This window comes from Myodes glareolus, chromosome 17 (genome assembly GCF_982192425.1).
Source record: "Myodes glareolus chromosome 17, mMyoGla1.1, whole genome shotgun sequence".
NCBI classification, from domain to species: Eukaryota; Metazoa; Chordata; class Mammalia; order Rodentia; family Cricetidae; genus Myodes; species Myodes glareolus.
Genome location: NC_142042.1, coordinates 41,358,174 through 41,371,663, shown reverse-complemented (window position 1 = coordinate 41,371,663; position 13,490 = coordinate 41,358,174).

The following is a 13,490-nucleotide window of genomic DNA, read 5'->3' as shown; positions in this document are numbered from 1 at the left end:
TTGAGATAGGTTTTCTTTGTGTAACAAAGAAACTGTCCTGGAACTGCTTTGTACACCAGGCTGGCCTCGAACACACTGAGATCTGCCTGCCTCTGCCCTCCAAGTGCTGGGATTAAAGGTATACACCACCACTGCCCGGTAGATTTTTTTTAAATTCAATTTTTTTAAAATTTATTTTACATATCAACCAAAGTTTTTGCTCCCTCCTCACCTCTCATTTTTTCCCCTTCCATCTAACCCCCCCATCTACTCCTCTTCCATCTCCATTCAGAAAGGAGCAGGCCTCCCATTGGCATAAACAAAGCATGGCACATCAAGTTGAAGCAGAATCACACTCTTCCCCCTGCATCAAGACTGGCAAGGTAATCCAGCTTGAGGAACAAATTTCCAAAAGCCAGCTAAATACACCAGAGACAGGTCATGAGCTCATTGCTAGGAGTCTTACAAACAGACCAAGCTACACAACTGTCACATACATGCAGAGAGCCTAGGTAGGTCCCATGCAAGCTCTCTAAGTCCATGAGCTCCCATGAGCTCAGGTCAACCATTTCTGTGGGTTCCCTTTTGTGATATTGACACCCCTGGCTTGTACAATCCCTCCTTCCTTTCTTCAGCAGGACTCCTGGAGCTTGGCCCAGTGCTTGGCTGTGAATCTCTGCATCTGCTTCCATCAGTTACTGGATAAAGGCTCTCTGATGACAAGTAGAGTAGTCACCAATCTGATCACAGAAGATGGCCAGTTTAGGCATCTCCAGGAATCTACAATGATGTGGGATGTCCTTTTGTGTGTGTGTGTGTGTGTGTGTGTGTGTGTGTGTGTGTGTGTTGCTTTTATTGGTTGATAAAAAAAGCTGTTTTGGCCAATGGCTTAGCAGAATAAAGCCAGGTGGGAAATCTAAACAGATAGAGAGTAGGCAGAGTCAAAGAGATGCCATGTAACCACCAAAGGAGTAATATGCTACCCTAGTAAGTCACAGCCTCGTGGCAATAGACAAATTAATAGAAAGAGGTTAATTTAATGGTTAGAGCTAGCCAGTAAGAAGCCTAAGACATTGGCCAAACAATTGTAACTGATAAATAAGCCTCCGAGTGTATATTTCATAAGCAGCTTTGGAAACAGACAGGCAAGTACAAACCAGTGCAGGGGGACCAGCAGGATGGCCTTCTAGCTACACTACAGGGATAACCCCAGCTAAGACTCCTAGCAGTAGTGGAGGGCGCCCAAACGTGTCTTAATAGCACGGTTTCTTGGTTATTTCGTTGTGTGTACCATGATTCTGCAATCGGTTAGAATGTTCCCATTTCACCTGCCTTCTTACTCTACAATAATGGGTAAATCAACAACCCTGCCTCTCTCCCATATCTGGGAGTATATCCTATGATTATTTCCTTAACATGAAGTCCAACGAAAGTGAGCGCCTGGATCTAGGTAGTGGTTTTTGTCTCATCTTTCTTGGGGTTTTGATACACATTGCTAGACTCCTCCAGACGTGTTGCCATGGTGACACTATTAATAGCCTATCGGGGGACACCTGTTTCCCATCAGCCTTCCCCACTTCACCATTTCAATTTTCCTGTCATCTACTTATTCCATATAAGACATTGGAGTGCTACAGGGCTTCAAAGGCTTCTCTTTCACAGAACACTAGGTTGAGAAGGCTGAAAAGGTGGTGAGGAACTGCCAGTGACAGTTAGAAGGCCAGTAGAAGCTTCGGGAAGCTTTAGAAGGGCTTCTAGGAATGACTTCAAGGTTGTTGTGTGGACACATAATTCTCTATCCTATACAGCTTTTGTCTTACAAGACTCCCAACCGTGTTACTCCCCCACACCCTGGTTTATTCGCTCCTAGCCTCTCTCCTTTCATAAAATCTTTCATAGCAGAAACCCCATTATTTTCCAACTCGTGCTTACACTGAGTCTTGACCCTCCTTAATTCCCTTCCCTGCAGGGTAAGGCTGAAACCCCTGCCATGTCGTGCTTGGTCGGGAAGGAAGTTGGCCATGCTACAAGAACAAAAGATTCTTTCATGCCATCACAGACGAAGGGCAGTGCAGCCAAGAGGTTGTTTTTAAAGTTATGAAGTATGGTTGTATCAAAATTACGCTGTACAACATGAAGAGAGAACAAATTCTGTAAATACCAAAATAAATATATTAATAAGCCCACTGCAGGAAAGGTGTGTGTGTCTGTGTGTGTGTGTCTCTGTGTGTGTGTCTCTGTGTGTGTGTCTGTCTGTCTGTCTGTCTGTCTGTCTGTGTGTTTGCTATGTCATCCAGGCTGGTCTTATTTAGTTTATTGTGTGGGCTAGCCTTCAGTTTACAGTTTTCTTGGCTCAGCCTTTGGTCTCTGGGATTATAGTCCTGAGCTTCATGCCTGGATCCAGAAGTATTTATCTGACTGGGAGGTGACTCTTGGACCTCTTTTTGTATCTCAGCATTTTATTTATTTCTAAGGGAAAATAAAAGACCCGATTGAGATTTTTAAAGTAGTTCTTTTTTGTTTTCTTTTCTTTTGTTTTGTTTGATCACAAGAAAGCAGCTTTATTTCATACCAGAAGTTAACCTGGACCGATTGTGTGTGTGTGTGTGTGTGTGTGTGTGTGTGTGTGTGTTTATGTGTGTGCGTGTGCATATGTGTGCATGCTGGCAATTTGGAGAAATAGTTTTGGTTGTTACAACTCGGGGGACACTCCGCACCTCTGGTCTGGTAAGGGTGGTGTTGCTGAGTATCCACCAATGAGCAGGGCACATTTGACTGTGACAGCAAAAACCTGCTTGGCGTCATTTCATAGGCCATTTGGTTATTACCTACACAGCCTGCTGTCTCACTTGTAAGTTGCATCCTTATGTGTTGCCCATGTGGTGATGCCCGCGTGAATGAAAGGCCCAAGGAGAAATGTGCTTCTGTGTTTGTAAGATGTCCAGTGTGATACTGTGAGTACAGCCCCATCAGAAAGCCACACAGGTCCCCCGAGAAGCCTTATTCTGACTGGCGTCCCCTCTCTGATCCACAGTTCCCTTTACATTCTCACGTCAAGAAATACACAATAGAGTTTGTTTTTCTGAGAAGGACTTGGAAAAAAAAAGATATTTTGGAAGCGTCAGATAACAGTGTTACATAACACACTGTGTATTCAAATAACACTTCTCGAGTTTGAGAAAACTGGCACAAACGAGTTGAGGAAAACTGAATATAAATTTTGAAGCATGTTTGCACGTATAATTTTTTTTGGTTTAAATCACAAGCAATACACATCTAATGAAGAATTCTAGAATGTGAGCATCAGGGAACTCTTTTCCCCTAGAATCTTCCAGATACCCATTATTTAAATTTATTTTTCTCACCTTCCTTGTTTGTAAAAGAGAGGGGCAAACTAAATGATTAGTAAATTTCTTTCCATTTGTAAAATTTGATGACCCTACGTCAGAGTGTTGAATCAGTTAGTCTTAAAAAGTAGCAGCTGTGGGTGGACATGGAGCTAAGTTAGTTGAGTGCTCACCTACCATGCACAAAGCCCAGGGTTCAACCCTTGGCACTGCATGAACCGCGTTTGTGACATACATACACTCCCAGCATGCAGAGGGTGGGAGACAAGGAATTCCAGTCACACTTGGTGACACGGCACATCTGAGGCTGCCCTAGACTATGTGAAGCCCTATCTTGAGCAGAAACAGTAGCAGCCATGTTTTCCTTTTTGGCAAGAGAAAACACTACCCTGGGATATCCCCCTCTTGAAACTACCCTTCACTCTGCCTAGGCCCATCTGTCCAGAGCAGTGTCTCTGAGTGGGTTCTGATTTAAGCATTGCTCAGTACTGTAGTGTCTGAGGATGGAAGGTCAGGATGACAAGCAGACCTGGAGAGGTTATCTTTGAAGATACTTACTCCTTAACACCATGTCTGTTTATGGTAGTGGTTCTCAATCTGTGACTTGCAATCCTTTGGGGGATCAAGAGATCCTTTCTGAACAGGGTCGCCCATGACCACCAGAAAACACAGATGTTTACATTAAGATTCGTTACAGTAGCAAAATTATAGCTATGAAGCCGCAGTGGAAATAATTTTATGATTGGGGGTCACCACAGCATGGGGAACTGTATTAAAGGGTTGCAGCATTAGAAAGGTTGAGAGCCAGTGGTTTATAATATGCCCACAGGCTTACTATGAATCAAAAATTTCTATTTACAGCTACTACTGTTTTAAACCCAGAACGCAAATACAAGTTTTGAAGACTAAAGTAAGGTCCTACTTCTAAAACACAATTTTTAAAAATTGACTTTCTTACCAGCAGGTGTCAGTGCAGCCCAATAAACTAAGGTTTCTGTCCTTTAGCTGCCTTCCAGTAAACTTAGCAAAACTTTTAGACTAGCAAGGCTAAAAAGAGCCCACCGTCCCTGCTTTTGCTTCATAAGTGGATATTAGCCACAAAGCAAAGAATAACCTGCCTACAGTCCGCAACCCCAGAGCAGCTAGGAAACAAGGAGGACCTTCAGAAAGACGCATATAAATTCCCCTGGAAAGAGGAAATGGACAAGATCTAGTGAGTAAATTGGGAGCATGAGGGAGTGGAGGGCGGAAGGGGGAGGGGGAGGGGGAGGAGAACATGAGGGATCAGGAAAGTAGAGTTGGGGAGGGACAGAGAGGGAGAGCAAGGAAAGAGATATCTTGCTAGAGGGAGCCATTCTGGGGATAGCAAGAAACTGACCCTAGGGAAATTCCCAGGAATCCACCAGGATGACCCCAGCTAAGAAATTAAGCAAGAGGAGAGAAGTTGCCTTAACTGCCCTTCCCCTGTAATCAGACTGATGATTATCTTAATTGCCATCATAGAACCTTCATCCGGTAACTGATGGAAGCAGATGCAGAGATCCACAGCTAAGCACTGGACAGAACTCCTGGAGTCCAGTAATAGAGAGGGAGGAGCGATAATGTGAGCAAAGGGGTCAAGACCATGGTCGGGAGACACAGAAACTGCTGACATCAGCTAGTGGGAGCTCGCTGATTCTGGATTGACAGCTGGAGAACCTGCATAGGACCAAAAAGGTTCTCTGAATGTGGGTGACAGTTGTGTGTCTTGGGCAGTTTGTGGGACCACTAGCAGTGGAACTAGTATTTATCCCAAATGCATAAACTGGCCTTTTGGAGTCCATTCCCTGTGGAGAGATACCTTACTCAGCCTAGATGCGGGGGGGGGGGGGGGGGGAGGCTTGGTCCTGCCTCAAGTGATGTGCCAGACTTTGTTGACACCCCATGAGAGGCCTTATCCTCTATGAGGAGTGGATGGGGGGTGGGGGGCTGAGGGGAAGATGAGGGTAGCAGGAGGAGGGGAGGAAGAGGGAACTGGGTTTGTTGTAAATAAAAAAGATTGTTTTAAAAATTAAAAATAAATTTAGAAAAAAGGTCTTCAGTGAATATAGAGAGACGAAGTTAGGGCAAGCGAGCTGGCTCCGCCAGTAAAGGCACTGGCCACTAAGCCAGATGACCAGAGTTCAAGCCCTGAAAGCCACATCATGGAAGGAGACCAATGTAAAGTTATTTGCTGACCCATGCTTGTATGCCATGACAGGCATGCCCTCTCCCACAGTGAACAAATAAATTAATAAATATGCTATTAAGTTATGATGAATTCCAGCCTAGGTTGATCATATTAAATAAGCTATAGCATCCATTACAGAATTTGTGCAATAATGAGGTTTCTCAGTCAAATCAAAGGCATAATTTAGACATTGAATTCTGTGTGACAAAGTATCAGAATAACAAAGCTTTAAAATTCACACATCCCAAACAGTAGAAACAAAAATTCACTTATCTCAGGCAAGTATAAATTTTGTTAAAAACACTTTTCTAGTAAACAATAAAATGCAGATCATGTGCTATTGCTTGCTTTTATAATGCAGTCTTTTGTTTCAGTCGGTTTTATTTTTCAAAATAAATGTTAACTCATTAATTGACATACGTTCAATGTATTTTGATACTAGTCGCTCCTTTACATTCGCCTGTGTCCTCTCCTCTCCCACGCTCCCTGGAGCCCTCCTACTTTCAGGCCCTTGAAAACCTGACCCACTGAGTTTAGTTAGAATTGCTCGCATGTGCGTGGTTCTAGGGTCGTTTACTGGATCGTGAGAAACTTGTGAGCAGCTACACCTAAGGAAAGGGCTCTCCTTCCTGTAGCAGCCATTAATTAGCAACAGGCCCCCAGCTAGAGGCAGGGGCCTCGTGAGCTCCATGCCCTACCACAGCACATGTTTTAATTTTAGCTACAGACAGCAGGAGTAACACCTCCTCTATGCCGACCCCAGTCTACACTTATCCCTGTTGTGAAAGCCTGCAGTGTAGATATTGTACCATCCACAGGATGAGGCTACAGTAAGCCTTGTTCACAGACGTAACTTGTTTATCTGGTAAGGTTTATGCAACCGTCACGCTGCTGGCTTCAAGGCTGTACTCTTCCTTCTGTGTAACAGCCCATTTCCTTTAAAGTGTTAGTTCACGACAATCTTAAGAAAACCACTCTTGTTAGTCTCAAGTGAAATTAAAGATATATTTGTCCAATGAATTTCTATAACAAAGATATGAAGCGCAGAAAGTATGCTAGAACAGTATGTAGTTATATGGCGGGCAAAATTACTTCTGGGAAGCAAAAGTCAATGTGTCTTCTCAACTGAATCATGCATCCAGGTGTGTTGGTGAGCATCTGTAATTCCAGCACTCAAGAGGTCAAAGCAGGAGACTTGTCACAAGGATAGTGTGTGGGGTTGGGGGAGACACAACATGCACAGTGCATTCCAGGCCAGAGAGTCATGTGGTGAGAGCTCTGTCCCCAAAATAATAAACTAAATAAAGAGAACTACAAAAAAAAAATGAAACATGCATTTACCGTAAGGAATGTGTATAAAACTACCTTTGAAAAGCAGGAGATGTTGTTTCTTATACAGCCAAACACGCATTCATCTTTTAACAGCACCCAAGGCCTAAGGATTTACCAAGCAAATAGAGATTTATGTGGGCACACGAAAACATAAACGTTCATCAAAACCTTGTTCATAACCATAAAGAGTCAGAAGCAGATCTGAAATCAGCAAGACTGAGTGGAGCAGCCTGCCACTCACTGCCCCTGCCACTCACTCATTGCCCCACCCCAGAAAGGATCTGCACCAATGAACAACTCTCTTCCAGCTGGAGGGGCCGAGGAATGCGGAAAGCATGGAAGCGTAACAGGATTCAAGAAATGCAAAGATTCTGAAAAAAACACTTTGGAGGGGGAAGGGGGAAAACGATGTAATTATGTTATAATCTCAAGAAATAAAAGAATTTTTTTTTAAAAAAAGAAATTGACAGGGGGCTTAAAAATGTTCTTAAATCAAGTAAGAATGGAAAGACATTCTCCCCGAAGCTCTCACACATAGCATTGAGAGCTGAGTGTGTGATAACTGCCTCGTCTGGGACTGGAGACGTAGCTCAGGTGACAGAGTGCTTGCCTAGCATGCACAAGGCCCTGGGTTCAATCCCCAGCACCACATACGCTGGGCAGGGTGGCACAGAGCTTGGAAGGTGGGGGAAAGGGGATCACAAGTTCAAGATCACCCTGCATAGAGAAGCAAAAAGACTTCAAATGAACAAGCTAGCATCATGACTAAAACAAGGAGAAAACCAATCCCAAAACTCAAGGTAGCAAAGGGATAATATCACAGTAAATAGATAAAATTGAGGCTAAAGAATAAATAACAAAACCAAGACATTATATTTTAGCTGGGTATGGTTGGTGGCACAATGCCTCTAATGACTCTATGACTCTATGTGTCGACCTGGCCCACAGAGTGAGTTTCAGACCAGCTACAGCTACATGGTGAGACCTTGCCTCAAAACAAAACAAAACAAAACACACACACACACAAAAAAAAGATAAAATTGACACACCTTTAAAGACTAAGTAATAGACTTAAAGAGATCTCATATATATATATATATATATATATATATATATATATATATATATATATATATATATATTTGAAAAAAGCACAGCAGCTAATGCAAAGACTGCCAGGTGGGATTTTATTGGACTAACCTGCTTGTGCACACAAAGAAAACGGTCTTTTTCCACCTTTATACCATGGTGTGAATGGCGCATACAAGGTGAGGGAGAACTGCAAGTGATTTGCAGGGTGGGAGACTTGTATTCAGAGACTGCGCGAAACTCAGGCGCTCAACAAAAGGCCAAACAATCCAGTTTTTAGAAGGGCAAATGATCCGACGGGCATTTTGCAAAAGGAAAATACCCAATGATGAGTGAACATATGGAAAAAATTCTAAGCATCTCTCAGAGATCGCACCACAATGAGATATCCTCTCACCCCAGTTAAAACAACTAAATAATGAACGGCTTGCTGTGACAGCAAACACACACACACACACACACACACACACACACACACACACACACACACGTTGGTGAGGAGTGGAGCTCTTAGTCCTTTAGTAGTCCTTAGTCATTTAGTAGGAATGTGGTTAACATGGCTATTGTGGAACCCAGTACAGTTTCCCTCAACCAAACTAGAAATAGAACTATCACAGGGCGCAGTTCTGCAACTGAGTGAATAACTAAAGAAAACTAAATCAGTGTACTGAAGAGGAATCTGCCTTCCCCTGGCTGCTGCCACACTCTTCTGCCAAAATTAGCCAAAATGTGGAATCATCCCAAGTGTCCATCAGTAGATGAATGGGTAAATAATTTGTGCTATTATTCATGCTGGAATACTAGTTAGCCACAAAAAGAATGAAATCCATAGTTTTCACAACACGGGTTGACCTGGAAAGCATTGTGTTTTGTGTTGAGTAAATACATCAGGCACAGAATGACAGATATCTCTTCCTCTCCCGTGTGGTGTGTGTGTGTGTGTGTGTGTGTGTGTGTGTGTGCTAAAATTTGACTTTGTATAGAATAGGAGCAGTGGATACCAGAGACTGAGAAGGTTCGGGAAGAAAAGATTAAAGAGAGGGTATAGCTAGTACAGTATTTCTGTGAGTAGGTTGAATAATTTCTAGTGTTCTATAGTCCAGTAGGATAAGTGTGGTGGGAAACAGCTAATTACATATTTCAAAATCCCTAGTAGAGAGGATCTTGAATGCCTTCAATACAAGGAGATGATTAATGCCAGAAATAATGGGTAGGCCAATTGTCATGCTCTGATCATTACATTTTGTTTAAATGTATCGCGATATCACACTGCATTTCATAAATATGTGCAATTACATGTCAAGTTTAAGGGTGTAAACACACGAGAGAGAGAGAGAGAGAGAGAGAGAGAGAGAGAGAGAGAGAGAGAGAGAGAACTGAAAATAGCTCAAATTTCTGTCATCTATTAAAGGATAAACACATCGTGATTTACTCATTTTGTAAAGGTTACTTAGAATGTAAAAGAGCAAGCTACTGATATTTGTAGCAGCAGGGCTGAATCTGCCAAGTGCTGAGTTAAAGGAAAGAAGGCAGACACATAAGGCAGACATTCCATGTGATTCTATGCACATGGCATTTTGGAAAATGTAACGCTATTGGAACAGAAAGCAGATCAGTGTTCACTTGGTCCTGAAGGAGGAATCGACTACAAAAGGATTCTGGGAGTTAATAGGACTATTCTGAATCCTGATGGTGGTTATGTAACCACACATACTGATCAAAACACATAGAACTGTGCGTTTCCAATTGATGGATTTCGCTATATGGAAAATTCACAAACTCCACTTCAATAGCTAAGTAAAATTCCACAATCGGCCAGCAGGTGTCAGGCATTCATTTATGAATAACCAACTCATTGCAAAATGCTTTAAAAGTCAATGTTTGCCTAATATTTGCACCCACAGTGATCAACATTGTATCTCTAGACTAATGACTGAAGGAATGAAAATATCCTAAATATCCACTTGTTCCTCAACCTAACCGAGGATGCTAAAGTCATCAAGATAGAGAACAAAATGCCCTTCACTCTGCTTAAGGTTCCAAAGACTGATAGAAAATGCAGGAACAGCTTTACAGAAACGCTACTTACCCAACCTGGGCAAACTCGATCCTTTATTGGAATTTCCTTTCTTCTCAATGTCACCTCCCAACAAATGTCAGGGAATTCACATGCCATAAAACTTGATCCTGAGCAAAGTAACTCCCATGTTGTCTGGTAACTTTCCTACAAGTCTCCTTTTTTAGGACTACAGCCCTCATGCAGCCTAGTAGCCTCTGCTCAATAACGCTTGTGGACGGCGGAAAAATGAGTGGGCAGTGCTTAAATCAGTCTGACATCTTAAGACCAAGGGGAAAGCAAAGGGTCCAAAGACTGCTCAGAACAATGACAAACGCTAATTCATGTGACTGTTTTCCTTGGAGGAACACAGGGTGATGGTTGAGTCTTATGGATAGAAGCAAAGGCAGCAGTACACACAAACAACAACACATTAATAAACACGCATGACTTCTGTAATGAATTAATGGCAGGAAGTCTTAACCTGTTCCTGCCAAATACCTTTGTAGATGTCTAGGGGCTTCTTAAATAATGTTTACTTGAAAACACATAAATACTATAATTTCATAAAAGTAATATTTGCAGAAATCTAGAGAAACTTCAAAATAATATAAAATGTATTTATAGTTTTAAAAGTATTATTATTTGAGGGGTTTGCATATATCACTATGAACACATCCAAGTCAGAGAACAATTTGGGGAGAGTGGGTTTTATCCTTCAGCCACATAGGTTCTGGGGATCCGATCCAGGTAGTCAGGCTGTGGCAAGTGCTTTTTACTGCAAAACCATCTCACCAGCCCCAAAATGTATTTTTGGTACTGTTAGCTTCTGTAGTTTTCTCTTTTCCCCCAAACTGACTATCGGTGCAAACACTAGATTTAGTTTAGGGAAATTAAAGCTGTAGGCTTTGTTTCTAAGCACAGCTTTAAATCTGACTGATGTGCCAATTGGAGAGAGCTAAGGATCCCAAGTTCTGAACTGTGAGATGGAGGGAAGGTGGGGGTGGGGAAGAGGATGGATGGGATGGAAGCAGAGGACTTTCCTTCTGCAGCAGAGACCACCCCCCTCTTCTTCTTCAGAAAGTTCAGGGTCTGCTCTTTTTGCTTACAAAGCTGCCAGTATCAACGATCTAAACATTGTCCTTTATTCTTTCTCATCCCCAAACATGAAAATGTCAGTGTTTCCCAAGCTCGCTTATTCCTAACATCTCTGGTGCTTACCTTCTTCTCTCAACTCCATGATTACTACCTCAGATGTCTCAATAGCTGTCAACCACTCATTGCTTACAGTGTATGAGGCACAATGCAGGGTTTTAACATGTTGTCCTGTTTAATCTCCCTGTCATCCCAGGGGTAAGAATAATTATGCCTATCACACAAGTATAGACACTGAAACCCAAGGAGGGTAAAAGCTTGTTTAAGGCGGCCTTGGGGGATCTAAATGGCAGAGTCAAGACTAGTAACATTCTGTCAAACCCCAAAGCTTTATGTTTTTCTGTTTCTCTAGTTTTCTGCTTTTCTTGACCACATCTTGTAACCACACAAGCTCTTTCTCCCAAGAGACAAATCTAATCACTGTATGTGGCTACTTCTGATCTCTCAAGGTTCTTACACGCTGTAGTAAGGTTTTTCTGGCTACTAGATGAGGTGTAGATTAAAAAAGGATAAAAATGGAACAAGAAGGTTAGTAAAGTGATGAACAACAACCACGCAGACCTGGGGTGACTTTGTGCCTCCTAATTTTGCCAAAGGCCTTCGGCAATATTTGGAGAGATTCTGGTTTTCACAGCTAGTGCAATGTGAACGCTACTGGCATCTAGGGCTCTAAGGAGAAATGACTGGTTTGTGGCAGGTTAATAGCGCTGGAAGCTGAGAGAGGCAATTACTTCAGGTACTCTTGGAGGGAGCTGATAAACTATATCGGCCTTGTTCACAGGAAGACTGAGAACGTCTGGTTGGCTTTTTTTTTTTTTTCAAGGTCTTGCTACATAGTTCAGGCTTATTTGATCTTAATTTGACTACAAGCCCAGGTTGGTCTTGTACTTGTGATGATCCTCCTAAAAATACTGGGATTAGGAGTATGCTGTACCATATCCTGTGTTGACTCCTGGGGTTTTGACCTGAGCAATGAGACAGATGGAAGTAATGAGGACTGTAAGGAGAAATAGCAGGTGGCGGTCCTCAGAACATTTTTTTTTCTTTTTTTTTTTTTTTTTTTTTTTTTTTTTTTTTTTTTTTTGGTGGTTTTGTTTTGTCTTTTTAGAAGCAAAGGTAACCTTGATAACTACATTTGCTGGGCATTTGTTCATATACTTACCAGTAATAATTCACACACACAAAAAAAGAACTTGACGAAAATCTGACCGTTGGAGGTTCACAGTCTTCAATCTTTTTTCTTTTAAAGAAAGTATGTTTTCTGAGTAAACTTACGAAGTTTGAGTTTCCCCTTAACAAATATTCTCTGGAGTAATTTCAGATTATATGTTACCTATTCCCTAAAGGCTTCTTTGGCTCCTTAAGGCTGCGTTGTATGCTCCCTGCTTGCGACGTGTTCGCTTCTAAGACAGCGGTGAGCTCTTTGCTGCCGGCGCCCCTCCTACCTGCCAAGTCGTGGAGAGTCGGTCAGGCTGTGCACTGTTAAGTCCGCAATATCTAATTAAAAACCCCAAGCCCTAACTTGCATGAGTAAGTGGACATGATTAGTATTCTTACAAGCTTTCTGCTTACCCACGACACACGAGAGGAAGGTAACAGAAACGCTGCTATGGAGGTCTCCCAGTCTTAAGCCCCAAGTCAGAATTCTATCTATAGCATCTCCTCAGAGTCGAGCTACTGCTGCAATATTTCCAGAAGAGGGAATGCTTAGCTTTTTCCATTTATGGGGAGTTCACATTTTTAGAAAGTGCTTTTTGTATTGAATTAAACTCTGCCTCCTCGGTTCTATCTGCCCCTTGGACTTTCATAGATTTCACTTTTCTGGTATTATTTACTCTTCACCTTTTTATAAGACTTAAAATCAAACTGATTTTAAATGTCATTATGACGGTTCAGCTTCCCTAGATATCACCACCAATAAAAAGGAAAACCTTTTCCTCCCCACCATCCAGTAAAATACACAAGTGGTCTTTTCAATTCAGGTATGTATAGAACACAGATTGGTCTGAAATCGAAAGAGACAAGAATAATGGTGAGTTTGGTGACAGCTTTCAGGGAAATGGTCTTGATTTTCTTGTCCTCCATTCCACCAAAAGGCATTGTTACTACATAGGAACTTCACGTTATGCAGGGTACAATATGCTATGAGGGTTCATGTGTGACTGGGATGTTACACATTTTAATATGCTCATCAGAACGTCTCTATTCAACTTTGCAAAATTGCCATAGTGCTATTGCCCAGTTTTGCTGCCGTGCCCATTCTACATGGGGAAGATCAAATCCCCTTGTCTAGTTCTAGTTCACCACCTCTGTGTTGTCACTG